This window comes from Oryctolagus cuniculus, chromosome 2, assembly GCF_051225735.1.
Source record: "Oryctolagus cuniculus isolate XC-2025 breed Fujian yellow rabbit chromosome 2, ASM5122573v1, whole genome shotgun sequence".
NCBI classification, from domain to species: Eukaryota; Metazoa; Chordata; class Mammalia; order Lagomorpha; family Leporidae; genus Oryctolagus; species Oryctolagus cuniculus.
The window spans coordinates 91,455,022-91,473,514 of NC_142868.1; the positions used below are offsets into that span (position 1 = coordinate 91,455,022).

At 40.2% G+C, this 18,493-nt stretch overlaps 1 protein-coding gene and 1 non-coding gene across 2 annotated transcripts in view; both read left to right on the top strand.

Moving 5' to 3' along the window:
* The window catches only part of LOC138843046 (disintegrin and metalloproteinase domain-containing protein 32), a 591,210-nt gene that overhangs the window by 199,534 nt on the left and 373,183 nt on the right, over nt 1-18,493 (top strand). The window lies entirely within an intron of this gene.
* The window catches only part of LOC138848517 (uncharacterized), a 36,910-nt gene that overhangs the window by 1,374 nt on the left and 17,043 nt on the right, over nt 1-18,493 (top strand). The window contains exon 2 of the transcript XR_016229128.1: nt 16,833-16,871. This is a non-coding gene — a transcript (uncharacterized LOC138848517). The remainder of the gene's footprint in view (nt 1-16,832; nt 16,872-18,493) is intronic.

An 18,493-nucleotide genomic window follows, 5' to 3' on the forward strand; every position in this document is an offset into this window, starting at 1 on the left:
CGTGAGCATCTTTTGTAGGCTGGAGAGTAGTTATAAATTCTTTCAATTTCTGTTTGTTGTTAAGATCCTTATTTCTCCTTTATTCATAAATGAGAGTTTTGCAGTGTACACTATTCTGGGTTGACATTTTTTTTTCCTGTTAGGAACTTGGAGTATGTCCTGCTATTCTCTCCTTGCCTGTGGGGTTTGTGATGTAAAGTCCTGAGTGAGTCTAATTGGGTTTTCTCTGAATGTAATTTATTGTTTCTCTTATACACATTTTAAGATCTTTTCTTTATATATTACTGAGGAGAGCTTGGCTATAATGTGCCCAGGTGAAGATCTTTTCTGGTCGTGTCTACTGGGAGTTCTGTGTACTTCCTCTGTCCTGGATGTCTCTTTCTTTCTCCAGATTGGGGAAATTCTCTGTTATTATTTCATTAAGAAGGCCTTCTACTCCTTTCTTTCTTTCCATGCCTTCTGGAATTCCTAGGATCCGTATGTTGGGTCATTTGATAGAGTCTCGTGGCTCTCCAAACGTTATCTCCAAATTTATTAATTTCTTCTCATGTTTTGTTTGACTGTATTATTTCCAGAAATTTGTCTTCTGGTTCTAATATTCTTTCTTCTGTCTCACTTATTCTATTGTTCAGGCTTTCCACTGCATTTTTTTATTTGATCTATTGAATCCTTCATTTCTAGTACTTCATTCTGACTTCCCTTTAATATCTCAATTTCTTGGGAACACTTTTCATTTAGATCATGAATTTGTTTCTGATTGCTTCTAAGTAATCTGAAGCTTAATTTTCTGAATTCTGTTTCTGACATATCCTTGATCTCTTCTTCTTCAGCTTCTATTGTTGAAGAAGAATTGTAGTGTCCCTTTGAGGGGCTCATACTGTCTTCCTTATTCTTATTAGGGTTTTTCTTTTGGTTATTTTTTGCATTTCTGGTTGCTTTTCTCTTTAATATGTGTCTCGGTGCTAGTGGTGCGATTTCCCTCTGCTATGAGCTTCTATCTGTCTGTGTGTTGCAAGTGTAAGTGCACAGCCCTGTCTCCGGAAGTCCTGCTCACTTCTCAAGAGTGATAGAGAGCTTTGGTGCACTAAACCCCACCTGTTGGGGCCGGCCTCACTTCTCACTGGTGTGTGAAACAAGCTCAGCATTTTGATATTCAAGACTTCTTGTTGTACAGCTTGCATGGAGGTGGTGGAAATTACTCTGAAATGTAGTGATCCTCATTCCTGGGTGGAGGGTGCAGTGAAGTGGCCCCCACAATTGATGGATGTATGCATGGCAGGTAAATGTGGTAGCCTTCTGCTTACATTCAAAGATGTAAACAAACAATATGGCTTTTCCCAGGTGGCTGCAGGTCCAGCTGGGGGTAGGGAGAAGACATAGATGGACAGGGGCATGCCCGACCTCTCCATTTGTTCCCCTATTCTTCCCATTTGGAACTTCAAACAGTTCACTAGGCTCCAATTCCCACTGCTCTCCACAGCTCCATGGACTCTCAACCACGCATCTCACCTCATTCATCCTGGGAGTTCTCTGCTGCACCTCTTCTGTGCCTCCACCACTTTTTGCTCCCTCGTGGTGGACCTGCTCAGTCCCTGTTGGACTCCTGGGCTTCTCTGTGTGAAATTCTCACGGATCTGTAGCCTTACTAACTCTCTATGTTGCCCTATGTGACTCGGAACGTCCTGTTGCTATATTGCCATCTTGGCCCACTGAATTTCTTTAACTCATGAATTTGCCACTCTTCGCTTCTGAGTAATCTTATGATTGTTCATTTGAATTCCTTTTCAGGCGTTTCATCAATTTCTTTGTCTTCTTTTTCTAATATTGCAGTGTTTATTCCTTTGGGGAATATTGTTGCTTCCTTGTTCTTGTTTCTTATACTTCTGTGTTTATCAATAGGCATTTGTGGAAACACATGGTTGTCTCCACTAATGGTTATATCTTTGTATTATACCTTTGTGTCTTAGTGATATTCTAAGTAGTATTGTCCTTCACTGAATACCCAGAGTTGTGTCCTTGGTGGAGCCAAGGAGCTCTGGTGAGTACTCAAGTGTGGAATGTGAATCTAGGGTGACACCCAATTTGAGTGTCATATAACTCCTCCAATGACAGCTCTGGGGAGTGTATGATCACTCATATTGGCATAATCAGAACCTCACTTCTTCTTTTCCAAGTGTTAGCGCACAATGGGTACAATCCTCACCCATGCTGGTGCAGCAAACACACAAAGAATCTCTGCAGTCCTCAGTATGAGCCTAGAACCCTCTACAATGACCCACCACAGGGAGAAAGGGAGCTCAAAGTCTCTGACACCTGATCCAGTGATTGGTCAGAGATTCAGCTAAACCCCACAACCTTTCATGCTCTCACTGGATTCCCACAGTCACAGTGTATAAGGCTCCCACAGTTACAGGATCCAGAGGATTCCCTCTTTGCCCCACAAGCTTGCCTGGTCGATGGAAAAAGCATAGTCATTTCCAGAGCCAGCTGCTTGTGGGTGCTTCACACAGTTTAAGCCCAGAGCCTGTAGTATGTTGAGAGGATGGGTACCTAGCCCCCTGTCAACCCTCCCAGCCAGAATCAAATTCATTGGGAAATGCAGATTTTTCCCTCTGGTAAAATCTCCTGATTGTGCATATGGGAGTTTCTGTAGCCTCTAATAGTATCAAGATGGCATAGGTTGCCAGCTCCCATACTGGGAGATGGGGAGAAAGAAATACACTTTTCCTTAGCTAGATTAGGTGAGTAACTTGCCTTCTGCTAGTACTTCAGGACAGACTCAAAGTCAGTGTGGTCAACAAAGGTTTCCCTCTTGCAATATCTCCAGTGGTGTGGGCTGCTGTAGTCTGCCCCCACCTCGCTCTCAGAAGCTAGTGTCACCTCCAGCCCCCAGCTGTGGGAGACACGTGTGGCATCCCCGCTCACTGCCACAAGTACACACTTTCCACACTGCTCCACCACATTACTTTTCTTTGTGTAGAATTTCTACTACAAACTTTTTTCCAACTCTCCTCTGGTAGTACACTTTCTCTGCTTTTCTTCCACTACCTCCTCCTGGTCAGATTCAGCATAGCTTGTCCCTATTCAGACATCTTGTAATCAGGAGATCTTTTTCTCATTGGTTAGGAAATAAACCATTGTTTTATAGGCCAAAATTTCCTTCTGTATGACTCCTCACCTTTCCTGCTGCAGAGAACAGTATCACACTGAGAGTTGTGTTTGTTACCTATTTTTACAATATGTGACTGCATCCATTTTACATTTCTAGTATTGTTTTAGATGTAATTTCAAATACCTTTACTTTGTAGATGCATTCCAATTTTTAATTCTAGTTTATGTGGTATCTCTTTTTTTTTTCTTTTCCATGAAAAGCCATCTCAGAGATATTTATATTTTATTAATAATTTGAGGTTTTGGGTTTTGTTGATGTTTCTATATACCTTTGTTTTTTATATTGAGTTTTGATTTTTACCTCTTTTTCATTATTTCCGTTGCTCTGCTTTCTAATATAAACTATAAAGCTGAAACTTCATTTTTGGATGTTATTTTCTCTATAATCTCCAGCTCAAAAAGTATAATTAGTGTTCAGTAATGAATTATAATATTCTGACATGGGTGTTTGTTACAACAGTAAAACTGTCACTTTGGGATACCCTCATCCTTTGTCAAAGTTGCCGAGTTGGAGTCCTGTCTCCCCTTCTCATTCTAGCTTACTACTGATGTGCACCCTAGAAGGCCACAGCTAAGTGCTGAATAATATGGTTCCTGCCACCCATGTGAGAAATCCAGATTGAGTTCTGGGCTCCTGGATTTGAAAATGCCCAGCCCGAGCTGTTGCAGGTCATTTGAGGAGTGAACCAGTGTAGGGAAGTTCTACCTGTATCTCTCTGCCTTTCAAATACATAAAAAATAAGAAAGGAAATTCCAGTATTATTTCTCATTTAAATCATGAAAAAATGTTTTCAGTATTGCCCAATTGTATGACTTGTTTTCATTATTTTAGATCATTTTCTGATTTTATTGATGAGAGACCTGTCTGTGTGATTTAGATTATTCAATGTCGGAACTAGAAATGTAAATGTTTGTAGGTGTATGCTTCATATGTATGCTCCAATGTTTTTATTTTTCAACTTTTTAAACATTTATATATTTGAAAGGCAGAGTTATGGAGAGACAGGGAAAGAAAGAGAGAGAGAGAGAGAGAGCGAGCGAGAGCGCTATCTTCCATCTATTGACTCACTCACAAGAAGGCTGCAATGGCTGGAGCTCCGGCAGGACAAATCCAGGAGCCTGGAACTCCATCTGGATCTCCCATGTGGGTGGCGGGGACCCAAGCACTTGGGACGTCTTCTGCTGCTTTCCCAGATACATCAGCAGTAAGCTGCATCAGGATTGGAACAGCCAATACCTGGACTGGTGTTTACTAGGAATCAGGATATCACAGGTGGTAACTTAATCCTTTGTACCACAATGCTAACCTCTGTCCCAGTATTTTTATAATAGTTTTAAATTGTGTTGTTTCAAAATATCTTTATACTTTCTAATTTTTAATTGTGTATTTGACAATTTATTTTCCATGAGTGGTGAACTAACACTTTCAACCCATGATTTTTTTTTTTTTTTGGAAGGCAGAGTTAGACAATGAGAGAGAGAGACAGAGAGAAAGGTCTTCCTTCCGTTGGTTCACTCCCCAAATGGCCGCTACGGCCAGCGCGCTGCGCCAATCCGAAGCCAGGGGCCCAGAGCTTCCCCCTGGTCTCCCATGCGGGTGCAGGACCCAAGCACCTGGGCCATCCTCCACTGCCTTCCTGGGCCACAGCAGAGAGCTGGACTGGAAGAGGAGCAACGGGACAGAACTGCCGCCCCAACCGGGACTAGAACCCGGAGTACCGATGCCGCAGGCGGAGGATTAGCTTAGTGAGCTGCAGCGCTGGCCCCATGAATTTAACTTTGACTACTGAAACATTTTTTCATGTTCAAAAACATATTTTAAGGCAATTACTAAGTGTATAATGTTGATTTTAGCTATATTTTCCTCATGTATTTTCTTTTTTCTTCAATAATATTTTCACTGTTTTGGGTAGCTGTACCAAATTTCTCTTTTAAAACTGGATTTATCTGGTGCATCTTTTTCTTATATCCTTATTCTCAGGGAGAGACAGAGAGGTCTTCCATCTGCCAGTTCGCACCCCAAATGGCCACATTGGCTAGAGCTGAGCTGATTTGAAGCCAGGATCTAGGAGCTTCTTCTCTGTCTCCCACATGGGTTTCAGTGGCCCAAGGACTTGGACTGTCTTCTGCTGCTTTCCCACATGCATTAGCAGGGAGTTGCATTGGAAGTGGAGCAGCAGGGACTTGAACCATCGCCCATGTAGGATGCTGGTGCTAAAGGCAGCAGCTTTACCCAGTATTCCGCAGAGCTGGCCCCTATTTATTTCCTAAGGATTTATAGTTGAGCCCTTGTCCAGAGACACTGGGTGTAGAAGAGTCAGAAAACCAAGGTGGTATATGATAGTTTTTTAATGTCTGGTCTCTTTGTCCTGACATCATTTGCTCTCTTCAGTTAAGAAACTGGTAAGATCGATAAACAAAACTATCAAAATGGTAGAAAGAATAGAATTTTTGAAAATTAGTTATACTTGTCAAAACCAGTTGTGGGGCCGGCGCCGAGGCTCACGTGGTTAATCCTCCACCTGTGGCACCAGCATCCCATATGGGCGCTGAGTTCTAGTCCCAATTGCTCTTATTCCATTCCAGCTCTCTGCTGTGACCCAGGAGGGCAGTGGAGGATGGCCGAAGTGCTAAGGCCCCTGCATGCACATGGGAGACCGGGAAGAAGCACCTGGCTCCTGGCTTCAAATTGGTGTAGCTCTGGCTGTAGCGGCCATTTGGGGGGTGAACCAACGGAAGGAAGACCTTTCTCTCTGTCTCTCTCTCTCACTGTCTAACTCTATCTGTTAAAAAAATCAGCAGTTGTATCCATCTAGAATATTATACTTGTGACAGAAATCAAATTCTAAGAATTAATTTACCAAGGATTGCAGAAGCTCTAAATATGGAAATAAATATTATAACTATATGAAAGGTTATGGTAATGGAGGCCTGGAGAGATTTTCAATGTTGTTGCTTTGGAAGGTTTAATAATGTAAAGATATTTATTTTTCCAGAATGAATGCACTATTATATTCAATACAATCTCTATCCATATACCAGCTGTGATGGAAGAGTTCCAAGATATTGCTTCATTATATGTATGATACATAGTTCACAAACATTCAAGTTAAACCCTTGAAATGTAGTTTCTTTTTTTTAAATATTTATTTATTCATTTGAGAGGTAGAATTACAGACAGAGAGAGGGAGAGACAGAGAGAAAGGTCTTCCATCTGCTGGTTCATTCCCCAAATAGTCACAATGGCTGGAGCTGGGGCAATTCAAAACCTGGTGCCAGGAGCTTCTTCTAGGTCTCTCACATGCATGTAAGGACCAAAGTTTTTAGGCCATCTCCCACTGCCTTCCTAGGCCATTGTCAGGGAGCTGGATTGAAAAAAAGAGCAGCCAGAACATGAACTGGCACCCATATGGGATGCCACTGCTGCAAGAGAAGACTTACCTATTATGCCACAGAGCCAGCCCCAGTTGCATGTATTTTGAAAAATAACTTGAAACCAAAATTGTGATTCTTCCTTGTTTGTTCTTATTTCTCAAGATTCTATTAGTGATTCAGAGTTCTATACAAATTTTAGTGTTGCTTTTTCTATATCTATGAAAACTATTACTGAGATTTTGATAGGGATTCCAGTGACTGTGGGATATCTTATTTGTACCTTACTGTCCTTATTTCTTTTCAGAGTTCTCAGTGTGTAGATTTTTCACCTCCTTGGTTAAACTTATTCCTAGGTATTTTATTCTTACTGAGGTAATTGTAAATAACATTGCTTTCTTAAAAGTCTTTATCAGATAATTTTCTGTTAATAGATGTAAATGCAAGTGATTTTTTACATTCATTTTGTATACTGAAACTAATGCATTTGGGTTTTTTTTTGGTTTTATAGTTTGTGGAGTTTTGAAAGTTATTTTATATATGATATTATCTATCAAAAGATAATTTCACTTTTTTGTAATTTATATTCCTTGAGTTATTTTTTCTTGCCTTTAGCTAGAACTTCTAGTACTATGTTGAATTGAGGATAATGGGCCTCCTTGTCTTTATCTTAGTGGAGAAACTGAAAGCATTTTACTTTTTTGTGATGTAGCTGTGTGCATGTCACATATCACCTTTATCATATAAGGTACATTCCTTCTATACCTAATATTGAAAATTTCATCATGAAAGCATGTTGACTTTTCTCAAATACTTTTCCTTCATCTATTTGGATGATCACATGATTTCAAAAATTATATTCATTTACTTACTGTATTCAAAAAGTAGGTAGAAAGGGATGGGGAGAGAAAGGGAGATTGATCTCCAGCCAGATGGTCACTTTCCACATGCTCATAAAATTAGAGCTGGGCTAGACCAGAGTCAGGATATGGGAAGTCAGTATTAGTCTCCCCCTGCGGGTGTCAGGGCCTTAACTACATGAGCTATCACCTGATACCTCCCAGGGTGCACATTCGTGTATTGTAGAATGGAGATCAGAGCCACGCATGGAACCCATGGATTCCAACATGGCACATTCATGTCCCTGTAGTCAGCTTACCTGCTGCACCAAATGCCCACCCCAATCATGAATTCTATCCTTCACTCTGCTAAGGTGATGTATCACATTGATTAATTTGTACACTATGAACTATCTGAATTCTAGGAATAAATCCTACTTGTTCATCATGTATGGTCCCTTTAATGTTTTGTTGAATTTCATTTATTCAAATTTTGTTGATGATTTTTCCATCTGTTTTCATCAGATATGTTAGGCAGTGACTTTCTGGTGGGATCCTCATCTAGTTTTGGCTTAAGGGTGATTCTCGCCTTATAAAATGAGTTAATAAGTGTCCCTCACCCACCAACCTATGGGAATATTTGAGAACTATTGGTTTTAATTCTTTAAAACTTGTTATAATATGTTGTTCTGTACTTTTCTTTGTTGTAAAAATTAAAAAGTGTTTTTATTAGCAATAATGGAACATTTTTGGGATACATTGCAACGTTTCAATAACTGTTACTGATACATGTTACAATATATATGCACGTAATGTACACTGATGCATGTTACAATATGTATGCATATATATATATATATATATACTGATAAAATTGGAGTAGTAAACATTTCCCCTCTTTAACAATTCTTTATTATTGGGGCATTGTAGCTCCTTTCTTCTATTTTCTGATTAAAATATATTAGATTATTGTGAACTACAGTCACCTCATTTAGTGGCATAACATTAGGAATTCATTCCTTCTAAGGAATTCTGATTTTGTTCCACTGTCCCACCTCCCACCACCTTCTGCACCCCTCTCAGTCGCTAGTAGTTACTACTGTGTTATTATAGAGGTTTTTTTTCCTCCCACTATGAAAAACATTTGGATTATTCCTTTAAAAAAACTAGAAATAGAACTTCCAAATCTTCGGAGATATTTGGTTGAAAGCTTAATCTAATTTTTATTGATTTGTTCATATTTTTATTTCCTGATGATTCAGTTTTAGTATGTAGTATCTTATGAATTTATCAGTATCTTATGAATTTACCAGTTTCTTCTGGTTTATACAAATTTTGCATATAATCACTTAATTTTCTTCTTGAATGTTCAGTTTTCTTCTTGGAGGAAGTACATATTTTATCAGGTATTACTATGATGGTTTGTTTTTAGTTATCTGATTCATATGCCTGAAATTGACTTTATTACATATCAGTTCTTTTTTATAGATAGAGAGGGAGGCACACACATTTGTTGGGGGGAGAGGAAGAGAGAGAGAGGGAGAAAGAATCATCTGTTTGTTGATTTACTCCCCCAATGATTGTAGCTGTCAGAGCTGGGTCAGGTCTCAGGCAGGAGCTAGGAACCCCACATGGAGGGCAGGGGCCCAAGTTATTGAACCATCACCTGCTGCTCACCAGGAGCATTAGCAGGAACCAGAATGGGAAGTAGAAGTATGACTGGATCGCAGGCAGCCCTACATGGATGCTGGTGTTGCAAACAAGTTTAATCGACTGTGCCACAACTAGTGCGGTATGGTCACTCTTAAAGGATAGAGTTTTAGCTGGACAATAATTACTTTTTTAATGAAATACTGTTGAATTCTGATATTTGCTATTGATAGGATAATAGTCAAATTAATTAATTTGTACCTGTGTGCTTAAACTGTATTTTTTCTCAAAAGTAGGAAATAAAATAGGAAAATCCTCAGTCATAGCTCTTCAATTAAGTTTTTGATACTCGTTCTGTGATTTTTTTAACTCTTGGATTTCCTATATATTAGGATCCCCATGGTCATAGTGGTGGTGAATATTTTCATTTTCCTGATATTCTTCTTATTTTCTTTCTTTTTATTCCTTCCTTTTGGGACTAGAATAGTACTTTTGTACAATTTAATTATAGTGAAATTTGTCATTTTGAGTGTGTAAATTTGACAAGTGTAACAAATACATATGAATACTACTAGCACAAAAAATATAATTACTTTATCACCAGAAAAAGTTACTCTAATCCCAGTTCCATATCTTGTAACTGGAGATCTGTTTTCCGTGCCTACCAGTTTTTCCTATTTTAGAAGTTTAAAAATAAATGGAATCATATATTATGTACCTTGCTTCTAACATAATACATCTGAGAGCCATCCCTGGTGTATATATCTATAGTGTGCTTTTTGTAATGTATAGTATTATTGTAGAATAATTTTAGTATATAATTTTATTGTATAATGGACAATTATCTGTATTTTCAGTGTATGAATTGTGATGTTTTGATAATTAGACAAATAACACCCTAGAAACCAATGCAATCAAGATTATGGAGGCATCTGTCACATTCCAGAATTTCCTTGGGGCTGGCACTATGATGTAGTTGGCTAAGCCTCTGACTGTGACACCGGCATCTCATATGAGTGTCAGTTTGTGTCCTGACTGCTATTTTTCTGATTAAGCTTTCTGCTAATGGCCTGAGAAAGCAGTAGCAGATGGCCCAATTGCTTGGGCCCCTGCACCTGCATAGGAGATGTGGAAGAAGTTCATGGCTCTTGGCTTTGGACCAACCTAGCTCTGGCCATTACTGTAATTTGGGGAGTGAACTAGTGAATAGAAGACCTTTAACTCTGTCTCTGTCTGTCTGTCTGTCTGTTTCTCTCTGTGAATAAATCTATCTCTCTAATAAATAAATATATTTTTAAAAATTTTTCCTTTTTTCCTTTTAAAATCTCCCTCGTCAGCCCTTCTCCCCCAAATCCTGGCTCGTCCCTAGGATACTGGTCATCTGCTTTCTATCATTGTCGCTCCCCGTCTTCATGGAGGAACTACACAGGACCCTGCGTTGTTCTTTTGTCTGCTTGGCCCTCCCCGGGTATGCTGCTGGTTCTTCCCGGGTTGGCTACCGTCCCTTCCACCTCTGTGGAAGGGCGGTTCCCCCTGCCACTTTCCCCACTTCCGCGGGGGAGCGGCACACCGCCGGCCGGCTCTCTCGGGGGCTGCACAGGTGTTCCTTCAGATAGATGTTCCCTTTAGATGTTCCTGGTGCATGTTGTCTCTCTCCTCCTTTATAATCCTCTTCCACCAATCCCAACTCTGCTACCCACACGCCGAGTACGCTGCTCTCCTCCAATCAGCAGCAGGTCCTACAGTTTATTGGTTGAACTGGAGGCAGCTGTGTAGAAGCTGTTACTCCCTTCTCAGCGCCATATTGTGGGAGAGCAGATGCATAGAATAAGTCTTAATTCCAGTAACAGTCTAGTCTGAGTTGCTCCCCACAGATCCCCCTTTCTTTTTATTTTTGGCGTTGATACGTGCCTGTCTTCGGTGCCCTGCGGCACACACTCTGCTCTGCTTGCTAGAGTTGCCCACAGGTGCTTATAAGCCCTATCAATCAGGCAAACCGAATCCGGGTCCTCTCTTTGCCATGTTGTGAGGAGGTTTTTAGGCGCCGATGCGTGCCTGAGTTCGGTGCCCTGCAGCGCATGCTCTGCTCTGCTAGAACTGCCTACAGGTGCTTACAAGCCCTATCAGGCAAACCGAATCCAAGCCTTCTCATTGCCGTATTGTGGGGAGACTTATTGATGTTAATTCGTGCCTGTCTTCGGTGACCTGCGGCGCACAAACTGCTAGCTGCCCACAGGTGCTCATCGTCTTACTAATCAGGCAGACTGAATCCAAGCTCTCTCATTGCCGTGTTGTGGGGAGGCCTTATTTTTCTCTATTTCTCTATCTCCGGGCATTCCTATTTCTCCTATTTTACTTCTATCTACCAGCATTCCTATTTCTCTCATTTTACTTCTAAACTTCTGTTTCTCTTATCTCCGCGGCTTCCCGGCGCCTGCCCTGCAGCGGGTTCCCGGCTCTGCGCGGCTCGGCTTCGCGCGCTCCGCGGTCTCCACGGCCTTCGCGCCCGCACCACGGCCTTCGCTCTAGCCCCACGTTCCCTATCTATCCGCGCCCCGTGCGCTCTCCCCACTTGTGCCCCGCACGCTCTCTCTGCGTGCGGCGGCTTCCGCGAGTCACACAGCCCAGGTCACGTTTCCGCCACTGGCATTCAGTCCAAGTTCCCCGGGCTAACCTGGCGAATTCCAACCTGGTGGCCCACGTCTCTGTCTCTGGTTCCAGATTTTCGCCTTTTGCTCCCCGGGCTGACTTGAAGAATTCCAAGATAGCTTACGTCTCCGCCTCGGCCTGCCCCCGCGGCTTCATCCTCCCTAACATTTTTCTCTACCCGGTATGTTTCCTAACTTTTCTTCCAACAATATTCCCCTCTCACTTCTCCTGGCTTCTCCCCACAGTCCGTATCCACGTCTAAGTTTCTTCTAGGTTTCACTTTCACTTTCAACCTGCAGTCCGTATCTAAGTTTCTTCTTGCTTTCACTTTAAATCCTAACTTCTTTCCCACAGTCCGTATCCGAGTCTATGCCTAGGCTTTCAATAGCTTCTTCCAGCACCCTTTCCGTCCGGCTTTTCCCTAGGCTCTTTGCTAGTCTTTCTCTCTCCGGTATTTTCCCACTTCTTCCCGTTTCTTCCCTCCTAGGTTTCCTATCCGAGTCACAGCACCATTATGTCACTCCCCGTCTTTGTGGAGGAACGACACTAAACCCTGCCTAGGCTTCATATCCGAGTCACGGCACCATTATGTCGCTCCCCCTCTTCGTGGAGGAGCGACACTAAACCCTGCCTAGGTTTCCTATCCGAGTCACGGCACCATTATGTCGCTCCCCGTCTTCATGGAGGAATGACACTAAACCCTGCATAGGCTTCATATCCGAGTCACGGCACCATTATGTCGCTCCCCCTCTTCGTGGAAGAACGACACAGGACCCTGCGCTGTTCTTTGGTCTGCTCGGCCCTCCCCGGGTTTGCTGCTGGTTCTTCCCGGGTTGGCTACCGTCCCTTCCACCTCCGTGGAAGGGCGGTTCCCCCTGCCACTTTCCCCACTTCCGCGGGGGAGCGGCACACCGCCGGCCGGCTCTCTCGGGGGCTGCACAGGTGTTCCTTCAGATAGATGTTCCCTTTAGATGTTCCTGGTGCATGTTGTCTCTCTCCTCCTTTATAGTCCTCTTCCACCAATCCCAACTCTGCTACCCACACGCCGAGTACGCTGCTCTCCTCCAATCAGGAGCAGGTCCTACAGTTTATTGGTTGAACTGGAGGCAGCTGTGTAGAAGCTGTTACTCCCTTCTCAGCGCCATATTGTGGGAGAGCAGATGCATAGAATAAGTCTTAATTCCAGTAACAGTCTAGTCCGAGTTGCTCCCCACAATCATCACGTTTTACATTCCATTTTCTATTCCATTTAATATAAATGTGACATAATATTTATTCTTTTATTTTTGTCTGATTTATTTCACTCACTAATTTTTAAACTTTATTTAATAAATATAAATTTCCAAAGTACAACTTTTGAATTATAGCGGCTTTTCCCCCATAACCTCCCTCCTACCTGCAACTATCCCATCTCCCACTCCCTCTTCCATCCCATTCTTTATCACTATTCATTTTAAATTATCTTTATATACGGAAGATCAACTTAGTATATACTAAGAAAATATTTCAACAGACTGTACCCACAAAAACACACAAAGTATAGAGTACTGTTTTAGTAGTAGTTTTACCATTAATTTGCATTGTACAACACATTTAGGACAGAGGTCCTACATGAGGAGCCAGGTGCGCAATGACTCCCGTTGTTGATTTAACAATTGACACTCTTATTTATGACATTAGTAATCACGTGAGGCTCTTGTCATGAGCTGCTAAGGCTATGGAAGCCTCTTGAGTTCACAAACTCTGATCTTATTTAGACAAGGCCATAGTCAAAGTGGAAGTTCTCTCCTCCTATCCCAGCCTTCTTTGCTGACAAATTCTTCCTGCTGGGATCTCACTCACAGAGATCTTAAATTTAGGTCATTTTTTTTTTGCCAGAGTGTCTTGGCTTTCCATGCCTGCAAAATACTCATGGGCTTTTCAGCCAGATCCGAATGACTTAAGGGCTGATTTTGAGGCCAGAGTGCTGTATAGGACATCAGCCATTCTATGAGTCTGCTGCATATCCTGCTTCCCATGTAGGATCATTCTCTCCTTTTTAATTCTATCAATTATTATTTGCAGACACTGTTCTTATTTATGTAATCCTTTTGACACCTAATCCTATCCTTTTGATCAATTATGAACTTAAGCTGATCACTTTAACAAGTAAGGTGGCATAGGTACATGCCACCTTTATAGGATTGAATTGGAATCCCCTGGCACGTTTCTAACTCTACCATTTGGGGCAAGTCTGATTGAGCATGTGCCGAACTGTACATCTCTTCCCTTTCTTATTACCACTCTTATATTTTAACAGGGATCACTTTTCAGTTAAAGTTAAATGACTAAGAGTAATTGTGTGTTAATTAAAGAGTTCAATCAATGGTATTAACTAGAACAAAAAAATACTAAAAGGAATAAAATAGCAAGTTGTCCCTCAACAGTCAGGAGAAAGGCTGATCAAGTCATTGTTTCTCATAGTGTCCATTTCACTTCAACAGGTTTCCTTTTATGTGCTGAGCTAGTTGTCACTGATCTGGGAGAACATGTGATATTTGTCCCTTTGGGACTGGCTTATTTCACTCAGCATGATGTTTTCCAGATTCCTCCATTTTTTTCAAATGACTGGATTTCTCTTTTTTTTTTTACTGCTATATAGTATTTTATGGATACATATCCCATAATATCTTTATCCAGTCTTCTGTTGACAGGCATTTAGCTTGATTCCAGGTCTTAGCAATTGTGAATTGAGCTGCAATAAACACTGAGGTGCAGACGGCTCTTTTATTTGCCAATTTAATTTCCTTTGGGTAAATTCCAAGGAGTAGGATGGCTGGGTTGTATGGTAGGGTTATATTCAGGTTTCTGAGCAATCTGCAAACTGACTTCCATTCACTATACTTATTTTACGATCTATCCATGTTCTTGTGTAGACCAGTGGTTTATTGCTTTGTCTTCCTTAGAATTATTCAGTTCGATTAATATTCTATATATTTTTAAACCATTCATCTGTTGAAAGCTATTTCTAAATTTTAGTTGTTACAAACAGAGCCACTATGAACTTTCAGGAACAAAGTCTATTTGTGAATATTGTTTTCTCCCTTTTGTTTCAAATCTTGGAGTAGAATGTCTGAATAATATGATACATGTCTGCTTAACATCTAATGAAATGGCCAAACTCTTTTGCAAAGCTAATGTACTTGAACCATTATCTGCAGCCTCACAGGGTACACAATAGCAGGAATCTATAGCATTCACTTTCATATATTATTTTTTAAAATGAAAGCATATTTTATTGATACATGAAAAGAAAGACATATCAGTGCCACAGAATAGAAAAAGATATATACCTGTATATATATTTACATATAAATGTAATATTTGATAATGGAGACAGCTCATATTAATGTTGCAGATAAATATTCAGTAATGATGTTGAATTAAGTAAATACTGGGGCCGGCGCTGTGGCATAGTGGGTTAACGCCCTGGCCTGAAGTGCTGGCATCCCATATGTGTGCCAGTTCGAGACCTGGCTGCTCCACTTCCAATCCAGCTGCCTGCTGTGGCCTGGGATAGCAGTAGAAGATGGCCCAAGCCCTTGGGACCCTGCACGCGCATGGGAGACCTGGAAGATGCTCCTGGCTCCTGGCTTCAGATCAGCACATTTGCGGCCATTGCAGCCAATTGGGGAGTGAACCAGCGGATGGAAGATCTTTCTCTCTCTCTGCCTCTCCTTCTCTCTCTGTGTAACTCTGACTTTCAAATAAATAAATAAATCTTAAAAAAAGAAATAAGTAAATACTAATATCTGAAGATAAGCCACAACATAACCTAAATCAAATTGCATTTCAGGTGTACCAACTACTTATACATAAAAAATAAATTCTACCTCAGAAGACATTATAAGAAAATATATACTAGTCATAGAGTTATCAAGGTCTTCTATGATTCTAACAAAATCCAGAGAACATATGTAAAAAAAGATTAATGAATTCATTCTCTCTATCTTACATTTTGATTTACTCAGATCCCTATTTTATCTCCCAAGTTGTTCTATAAGTTCCTGTTCAGAAATTATGGATTCTGTTCCTGAAAAACTCTATAGTGCTTATAAATATTGTTACATTAAAGTAGTTTTAAAATAAATTAGTTTTGTTCTTGTGTTGACATGAATACTTAGTAGTTTGTAAGTGTATACTCTATTGTCTTCCCTATGAGTTTTCCCATGAAAATTCTGCATGTACTGTGACATATATATCTATAATATATTTAGTTTTGCTTCTCCTAAATAAAAATATATAAAGTATATATACATGGTGTTATAAACTTGGGTTCTGAGATCTTGGTTTTTAGTGACTTGAGATAACACTACTCTGAGATGCAACTTTATCTAAGTATACCCATGCTGCATTAGAAGTCTACTGGTCGAAATTTTCATTATTCCTGTTTCATGGGTGATATGGTTCTTCCTGGGTCCAGGTTAATTAAAGAGTTTATTTACAGCACTTGGTCTTTCCACATGCAAATACCAAGGATCCCAACCCATTGTGAGACAGAAATGTTAATTCCCTAGTCCCAAATGTATATCACTGCTTCAGATATTTCTGCAAGTCACTCATCTTTAGGTACCATTTACCATTTGAGCTTAGTCTTATCATTTTTATTGGTATTAGATGAAGTCTTTCCTTTATTTGAAGTAGTGCACTGTGTTACTCCTCTGTGCAAGGAATGAAAGGGAAACTTACTTTGCCAGCTCACTCTATTAGATTATATACAAGTTAGTATAGATTTTAACTTACAAATTGTAATAATTCCTGTAATATGAATAAAAAATTAGAGTTGAAGTACAAAGGTCAGAATTAGACATCAGGATCAAATGTACATTTGGTGTTTAGAATTGATAAGGAAATGATGCAATCCTCTGCTTTCTTGATGCTCCCCTCACTTCAGTATTTGAAATTCACATACTTTGACTGAAGTATATGAGCTACTGAAAATTTTATTCATTTGTATCTTTGTTCACTGACCTCTGGATGTTATTTTATTTATCAGTAACATGCCTTATAAGACAAAATATTGTGTATAAGATATCCTGACTTTCACTGAGTATGTTGATTAGCTTCCTTAGTATTAACTATAGACATTATTATTTTCAATTGTTTTTGTAGATCAAGATCAGAAGGTAACACTCAGACACACTCCAGTCAGTAAGTAAATTAAAAAATCTTTTTACTGTACATGTAAAAAATTAAGAATCCATTGGTAATTCATACTTTAAATTTTTTTAAGATTTGGGGTTTTTTATTTGAAGAGCAGAGTTCCAGAGAGAGAGAGAGAAAGAGAGAGAGGGAATCTGACATTTGCTGATTCATTCCTCAAATAGCCACAAAGATAGGGGCTGCATTAGGCTGAAGCCAAGAGCCAGGAGCTTCATCAAGGTCTCCCACGTGGCTGACAGGGGCCCATGCTGATTTCCCAGGTGCATTAGCGGGAAGCTTGATTAGAAGTTGAGTGGCTGGTATGTGAACTGGCACTCATACGGGATGCTGGTGTTGCAGGCAGTGGCTTGACCTGCTATGGTACAATGTTGACCCTCACAATTAATTTCTAAATATTTTCAGTTACCTCAAGTGGGTAAAGCACCCCAAACCAGACTATTAATATACATAATCTAACAAATTAGCTCTTTCATCATTAATAAATATTTAATGGAATTCTAATCTGAAGAAAAAATAGCTGACTCTAATAAGAGATAAATTATGTACAATTAGTAAAGAAAAAAATAAAGTGCCTAGAAGTTACTCAGCTTGGGTTATGCAATTTTAGTGCCTGGGTAAGCAAGCAAATAACTGAAATTTGATAGATAGTGACAGAAATCATGACTCTTGATGTGTAAATCACTCTAATAATTATGGATTGAAACTAACTGTTCTGTTCAAAAAAGAATGGTAAATTGCATTGTTCCCCCATTAATATTTCTTTATTAACATTTAAAAGTGGTGCATTTTTATGAAATGTGTTTCTATATTTAAACATATGTACTCAGTGTAATGTGAACAAAATACTGATTAATACAATCAACTTTCCATTTCCTTTCCATTTCCTTATAAATGATGCTTCCAAACTCATTATGTAATATATAATTGTGAACTACAGTCACTCCACTGCACTGTGGAATACTAAAAATTATGGCTTCCATACGGTAGTCTTGGTACCTAGTATCCAACACCCTTCTACATTCTTCCCAGTTTCCAATCATCAATACTGTGAGATCAACATACTTTTAAAAATTTCTATGTGAGAGTGAGAACATGTGGCCATATCTTTCTGTTTCTTGCTAATTTTTTTTATTTGACAGGTAGAGTTACAAACAGTGGGGGAGAGAGAGAGAGAGAAAGAGAAAGGTCTTCCTTCTGTTGATTCACTTCCCAAATGGCTGCCATGGCTGGCGCAGCACCGATCCAAAGCCAGGAGCCAGGTGCTTCTTCCTGGTCTCCCATGCGGGTGCAGGGTCCCAAGCACTTGGGCCATCCTCCACTGCCTTCCCGGGCCACAGCAGAGAGCTGAAATGGAAGAGGAGCAACCGGGACTAGAACCCAGAGCCCATATGGGATGCCAGCGCAGAGGATTAAACAACTGAGCCATGGCATCGGCCCTCTGTTTCTTGCTAATTTCACTTAACATAATTACCCCAAGTTCCATACAAGTTGTTACATTCTTTCCAGTCTCTAATCATCAATATTGTGAGATTAATTTATTTTTAAAAATTTATACGTATGAATGAGAGCATGTGGTCTTATCTTTCTGTGTCTTGCTAATTTCACTTCAT